Here is a 6,491-nt window from a genome sequence, read left to right as displayed (position 1 = left end):
CATGGATGATTACTCAAAGTTGCATTATTGGAGTCATGATGATATAATGACGGGTTTATACTTACATATGTTGATTGATGTAGATGTTCCCAAGTGATGATACTTGGATCATGCAGATCTTGATGTTGATGTGATGGCTATGGTATTCTCACATATGATATAATGTGAATGATTCTGGATAAAGTTGATGATGACATATCTTGTCACAGGTTGATGCCATCTAAACTAATGGACATATTCAGGTTGCTGGTCTAGATGTTGCTTATAGAGCAAATCATACACTATGTACGATAGTTGCTGATGACTTTCATGGTCTTATTTAGATGTTTGGTCTCTACTATAAATGTCATCATTCGATGTAAAGGTCATATCAAGTCTCATAATGTAATAGTGTGTCTCTATCTATTGTAGTCACTTGATGAAATCTCTTCTGGTCATATGATGTAATTTGTATCCCCATGCATAGGAAGGATGATGAAATATTTCAGTCATTATCAAGGTCATGTAACGGCCTATGTTGGTTTCCCCACTATGCCTGGGATGGATGATGTTATACTCTTGTGCTATCATGTGTAAACCTTGATGTATCCCCACTTGATTGGGTGGATGAGTCAAGTTTGGTATATCCCCATTTTGGTGGGAGATGGATGTATGTATGAACCTTTGGTGATAGGAAGGTCATTTATGATGTATAGAGTCATGTTCTTCTTGTAGAACATATTTTTGCAGACCTTGCTTACAGTTAGGGGGAGCATGAACAGCACTCTTCAGCAGAGCACAGTCTTCAGCAGCACTCAGAGGGAGTATGGTCAGATTGGTACACCTTGGTATATACAAAGGGGGAGCTCATTCAAAGATTTCAGCAGATACTCAGGGGGAGTATGGACAGCAGAATGTTTATCAAGGAAAGAGAATATCTTGGTCTGCCCTTTGCCTTTGATGTCAAAGGGGCAGAGTGAGTTGGTGTTGTTGCCATCAAGTCCAAAGGGGGAGATTGTTGGCATTATGCCTCAATTGTTGTCCTTGATGGCAACTCATACAGATGACAGATCATAGTGCAACAGGTCAGTAGCAAATATTGATGATCAGCCTACAAAGAATGAAGAAAATAAGAAGTTCGCAGGTGCGTCGATCAATAGGTGCGGTCATAGGCAGGATCCGTAGGAACATCGTTCAGAAGGTGCGGACATGTTCGCAGGTTCACAGTTCAAAAGGTGCGGACCCCAGTTCACACACTTTCATGCAGAGAAAAGCACACGCACGTGGGAAATCTTATGGTTGGTCCATGGTATTAGTCCGACAATTTTTGATCCTATGGTTTTGGTCCGTGGTATTGCATCCAAAAGAGTTGAACCCAAGTATTGGATCCTTGGTATTGTTTCTCAATGGTTTTGGTCCATGGTTTGAGAAAGGCCTAGACTATAAAAAGGGGAAGGAGATCATTTGGAGGAGATACTCATGGGTTGAATATCTTAAGGTGAGCGAGATCTGAAATACTTGTGATTGATTGGAAGTGATAGCTGCATTTGAATCAAGGAGAAATCTGAGCATTACAAGATGGATCTACTGAGGGGTCGAGATCTCCTTGACACATGATCAAATCTGTAAATATGATAGTCTGGGATATACTTAAAGCCTAAAAAATTATCTATACCCGCTGGACCGCAGGTGCGACACGGTGCAGGTGCGGATACCCGCAGATCAGAAGAGTGCGCAGGTGTGGATACCCGCAGATCAGAAGAAAGAAAAGTGCGGACGCCCGCAGATCAGTAGACTGTGCAGGAGCGGATACCCGCAAATCAGAAGACTCTGCAGGTGCAGATACCCGCAGATCAGAAGACTCTGCAGGTGCGGATACCAACATATCAAAAGACTGTGCAGGTGCGGATACCCGAAGATAAGAAGGCAAAGAAGGTGCGGATATCTGCAGATCAGAAGGCAGCTCAGGTGCGGATACCCGCAGTTTTCTATGGGTGACGTAGCGTACTTTTATTGAAATATGTTTTAGTTGCTGCAGTACTCTGAGTTCTGAAGTGATGTCTGGTTACTGGTACTGTGTTCTGATAACGACATTCTGAGAAGTGATTGATTGATTGATTATTTTTAGCTTCAGTATTGATGGATGAGATCTATAATGGATCAGGTTCATAATGACTTATCTTTATGAGATCTGATGGACTAGATCTGTTGCTAACACACATATTATCCTTGTATATATAATGATCTGGTGAGTGGGTGATTCAGAGATTAATGATGCAGGTGTAGTTGATGGGTGTACTACTGTGATGATTAATTTTGTGCTTCAATGTTGTTAATGGGTCCAGTATGAAAATTGGATGAAACGTGGCCTTTCAGATTATGATGTTGTGTTCCATGAGTATCCGGTATGAGAATGTATGAAATGTGGTACTTGGAGGATGAAAGAGAAGGTTGTAGCCTTCTGTAGGTCGGCACCTACGTACTAGTACATCAGCTAGTACAAGAGTTAAGGGGGTGGTAGCTCCCTTCCACTAGCAGCCGGAAAACGAGTAAAGGTTGGAGCATTTCAGTAGGCCAGCACCTACATACTAGTAAATGGATCGGCTAGTACAAGAGCAAAGGGGGTTTTAGCTCCCTTCCAGGAGAATCTAGAGAACGAGAGAAGGTTGTAGCATTCTGCAGGTTGATGCCTGCATACTGGTATGAGACTGCGCCAGTACAAAATCATTGTAAAAGAAGTTTCTTATTAAAAGAAATATTGAGATGACTTGCAGCAGGTGGTTTTCACCCACATTGGGTTTCCACCTTACGTCATGGTGTTCATGTGTTCTTCTTGTGTGTGATGATCTACTCTGTTTTACTACTCCTATTTACTATTCTTATGGTTAATAATGTTCTGATGCACACATTAAGGATCAATTAACCGAATCATAAGTTTACTGGTTGCCTTAACTGAAGTAGAGTATATGGATTTTAATATGGAAATGAAAAAGTCATATTGATGTGATAATACTGATTCCCCCCCCTCTTAGTATTATTTCCAACAGTATGCTCCCCACTGATAGCGATATCACCGATATCGGTGAGCGGCATATCGCTCAGCCCGATCTCATCGTGACTCTGCTCTGACTACCTCCAATGGCCACCACCTATGTGATTAGCCACTTAGATCTAGGTCATTGATCGACCAGATCTAACAGCTACTATTCATTCAGCTGTTTAAGCCTGCGATTGTGGGCTTTTCATGGTTTTCAAGCGTTTTTGCCTCCCGATAGTGTATTGCCACCCTTCCAAGGGCTCTCCTCTTACACTGATTTTGATCATTGGATGATCTTTGAGCAAATCTTGAAGATTTCAAAAGCATTTTTGGATCCCTTGGCATGATTTTAAGCAAATTTGGAGACATTAAGAGCCTATATGGATCCATTTTTGGGCCTAGTGCCAGCAAGCCTAACAAGTAGCATTGATCTTGGGAATAGTTCTCGCCACCTCTCCTACTATTGATGCTTCTTGACTCTGTGAAAATTGATAAACTCCCTTACAATATAGACAATTTTTAACATAGTGTGGTTCTCCACATCCCCAACACAGTATTGGGGGTCTAGCAGCTGCTTCTACTTCAGTCTTATTTGATTTCTCGTTTGGCTTGGACTCATTTGGAGATCTAAATCTTGGCTAGTTTTTGTTCATATTTTAATTTTGCTAACCCTTATAGGGTCCTTTATTATTGATGGTCTTGTTTCTTTTACTTCCTGGAGAAAACTTGACTCCTTTTTTATCAGTCCATCTCTTCCCTCCATCTCCCTTTTGCCTGGTCTACTGATAGCATAGACGATATTTTCTGATAACTTCATCCATAACTTTCGGATTGTCGAATTCTAGACGTTCTTTCATAAATATTGGAAAACTCTTGATAAATCTTTGTACCTTTGCTTTTTCTTCTCATATGTAGGGGACATATCACAGCAAGGATGTGAACTTAGTTATGAATTCATCCATAGTCAACTGTTCTAGTCGAAGGTCATGAAACTCTTTTTCCTTCTCATCACAAATCTTTCAGTTGAATGCCTTTCCTTGAAGTATTTTTTAAATTTGTCCCAAGTTGCATTCTGTTCATTAATTTCATGTATTGTTTTCACCTCTTCCCACCAAAGGGTGGCTTTTCCTTGCAATTGGTAGATGACTAAGCAAGATTTAATATTGTGATCATATACATATAATTGAAAATACTTATTCATACTCATAAGACACGCTTCAACAGCCTCCTCCTATTCACGATCAAAGATGGGAGGTTTTATTTTTCAGAATTCTCCCCGCAACTCCATTTTCCGTCATTTGTGCTTCTTAGGTCTCATACATTGTGTGATTCTTCTTCTTGATTTTCTTCACTACCTTCTGTTTTAGGAATTGGTTGTTGTTGATTCTGTCTATCATACAAACTTTTCATAATACTTTCCCACTCTAGCATCAGTATCTCATTGTCTGCCCACAACCTAGCCATCTCATTCTTCAATTCTTGCATAGTTTCCATTATAGCAGCGTTTGTGGTGCGTGATTCCTCCCCCAATTGTACCCATACTTTAGGGTTAGCTTATGGAAAAGGTGTTGATCCTGCTCTTGTCACTGGTCTTAGTGGTGTAAGTCTAGTTCTCCTCATAATGACTGCTTTTCCTCCTATACTCTTTCTCTGTGCACATAGCAATTGTTGTTATTCATTTGTCATCCAGAGGCCTCAGTTTTGCAACCTAGTTCTGATACCACTTGTCATATATCTTCCTATATATTTACATTACCAAACAAATTGTTTTTTATTTATCACTAAATATTCAATAGTACATCATATAAATTAAATGAGATATTTAACATGTATTACATAGGTATGATTTTGTGCCGGTCCTACAAAGCATTGGTGGTCAATACATATAATATTACCTTTTTTTCAATTTCACGTGAATAATGACCAACATGGTATTTTCATTAAGTAGTATTATCGCTATAATAAATATTTCATATGTTTTCATACCTCATAATATATCCACTTTCTTATCTTGCTAAATTATGGCGTATGATCATATTACTGTTTTATAGTGTAGACATAAACATATACTAATTAGTATTACACATGCTTCCCCCACCCCCCGCGGGAACTAGCCAACGTTTTGGATGAATCTTATGCTTTACAACTGTATTCCATTACCCTCAAGATGGGGCCATCATCAATGATTCTCCGCAATACATTCTTATCAAATGGAGGAAAGAGTATCCCTAACTCTATTGATAACAACCTTTCGTTGCAATGTGGTCTCAACATCATTCTTCCTTTGTATATAGGGTATCTCAACCTGTAGCTTGGATCTGAAAAACACCAAGTATCAACTCCTTTAGGTCAGGATTCCAATTCGGGAATGAAATTACACCTCTTGTCCCTTTGTTGCGATAGAAGAAAGTATGACTTTTTGTTATTATTGCAGAGTTGTTGAGACAATTCTCCCCACTTGGGCAGTGAATGGATGGTTGAGGGTAGCAATGGCATCACTATCGATTTACAGGTAATTGAAGTTATAATGAAGTTTATTTCCTTCCACATTCTATTCTACACATTTTTACTAATGCATTTTCATCATTTGGGCTTAGGAGGAATGACGTTGCGACCACTAGAGGAAATTGGCTCATACCCTTCTTGCTCTGGATATTGTGGCTCAAAACCCCATTTCAACCGCATCCACATTTGATGCAAGAACACTTTGTGCCGCAACTCTGGGTTTCTCCAGGCAATGTGGATACCGGTGCCTAACTTCGAAGGCATGAGGGTTTAAATTTTTTATAATTCCAACAACTAGTTTTCAGTTCGTCTCTGTCCTATTTGAATATGAGTCAAGATTAAATATTTTAGCCGAGGTTTTTTTACGGTATTGTACCGAATACATTTAAGAAACAATGTTCCTTTTATTAACTTAATGTTGACAATTGGGAGCAAATATCTCCAGGTTGGTTCTCCGTAATTCAAGTTCCTACTTTGTCTCTAACACTAGCTGTACAGATAGACAAGAATCACTAGAATCCCTAAAAATATGTGATTGTATCTCAGTAGTTATAGCTTTCCTTATACTAGTCAATTATGGTCCTAAACTATAGGATCTAAATTGTATACAACGGCTATTTATGCCAAACGAGTATCAGTGAAAAATATTGAAGCCTTTCACACAAACTTCTTGTTTTTGACTTGGTGTCAGAGCAAGGTTCTTTACCTCATAGCTTGAATTCTCATATACCCCTCGCATCATGACTAAGGATCAACCCGAATCATCTTTTGTATCAGTTATTCATGTTCAATCAGAAAACCCCAGTTTCACCACCAATATCATCCTTACCGAAGTTAATTGTGATGTCTGGTCCCAAATCATGGAAATGCAGATCGCAGGGCGTGATGCTTTCTATGCAAAGTGGTATGCTGAAAATCAAAAGGTCAAAGGATGGTTGTTGACTTCTATGTCATCGGAGATTATGAAGCG

This window comes from Pinus tabuliformis, chromosome 2_1 (genome assembly GCF_031772625.1).
Source record: "Pinus tabuliformis cultivar Carrire ecotype Pingquan chromosome 2_1, CPIR1, whole genome shotgun sequence".
NCBI classification, from domain to species: Eukaryota; Viridiplantae; Streptophyta; class Pinopsida; order Pinales; family Pinaceae; genus Pinus; species Pinus tabuliformis.
This window is presented reverse-complemented; position numbering follows the sequence as displayed.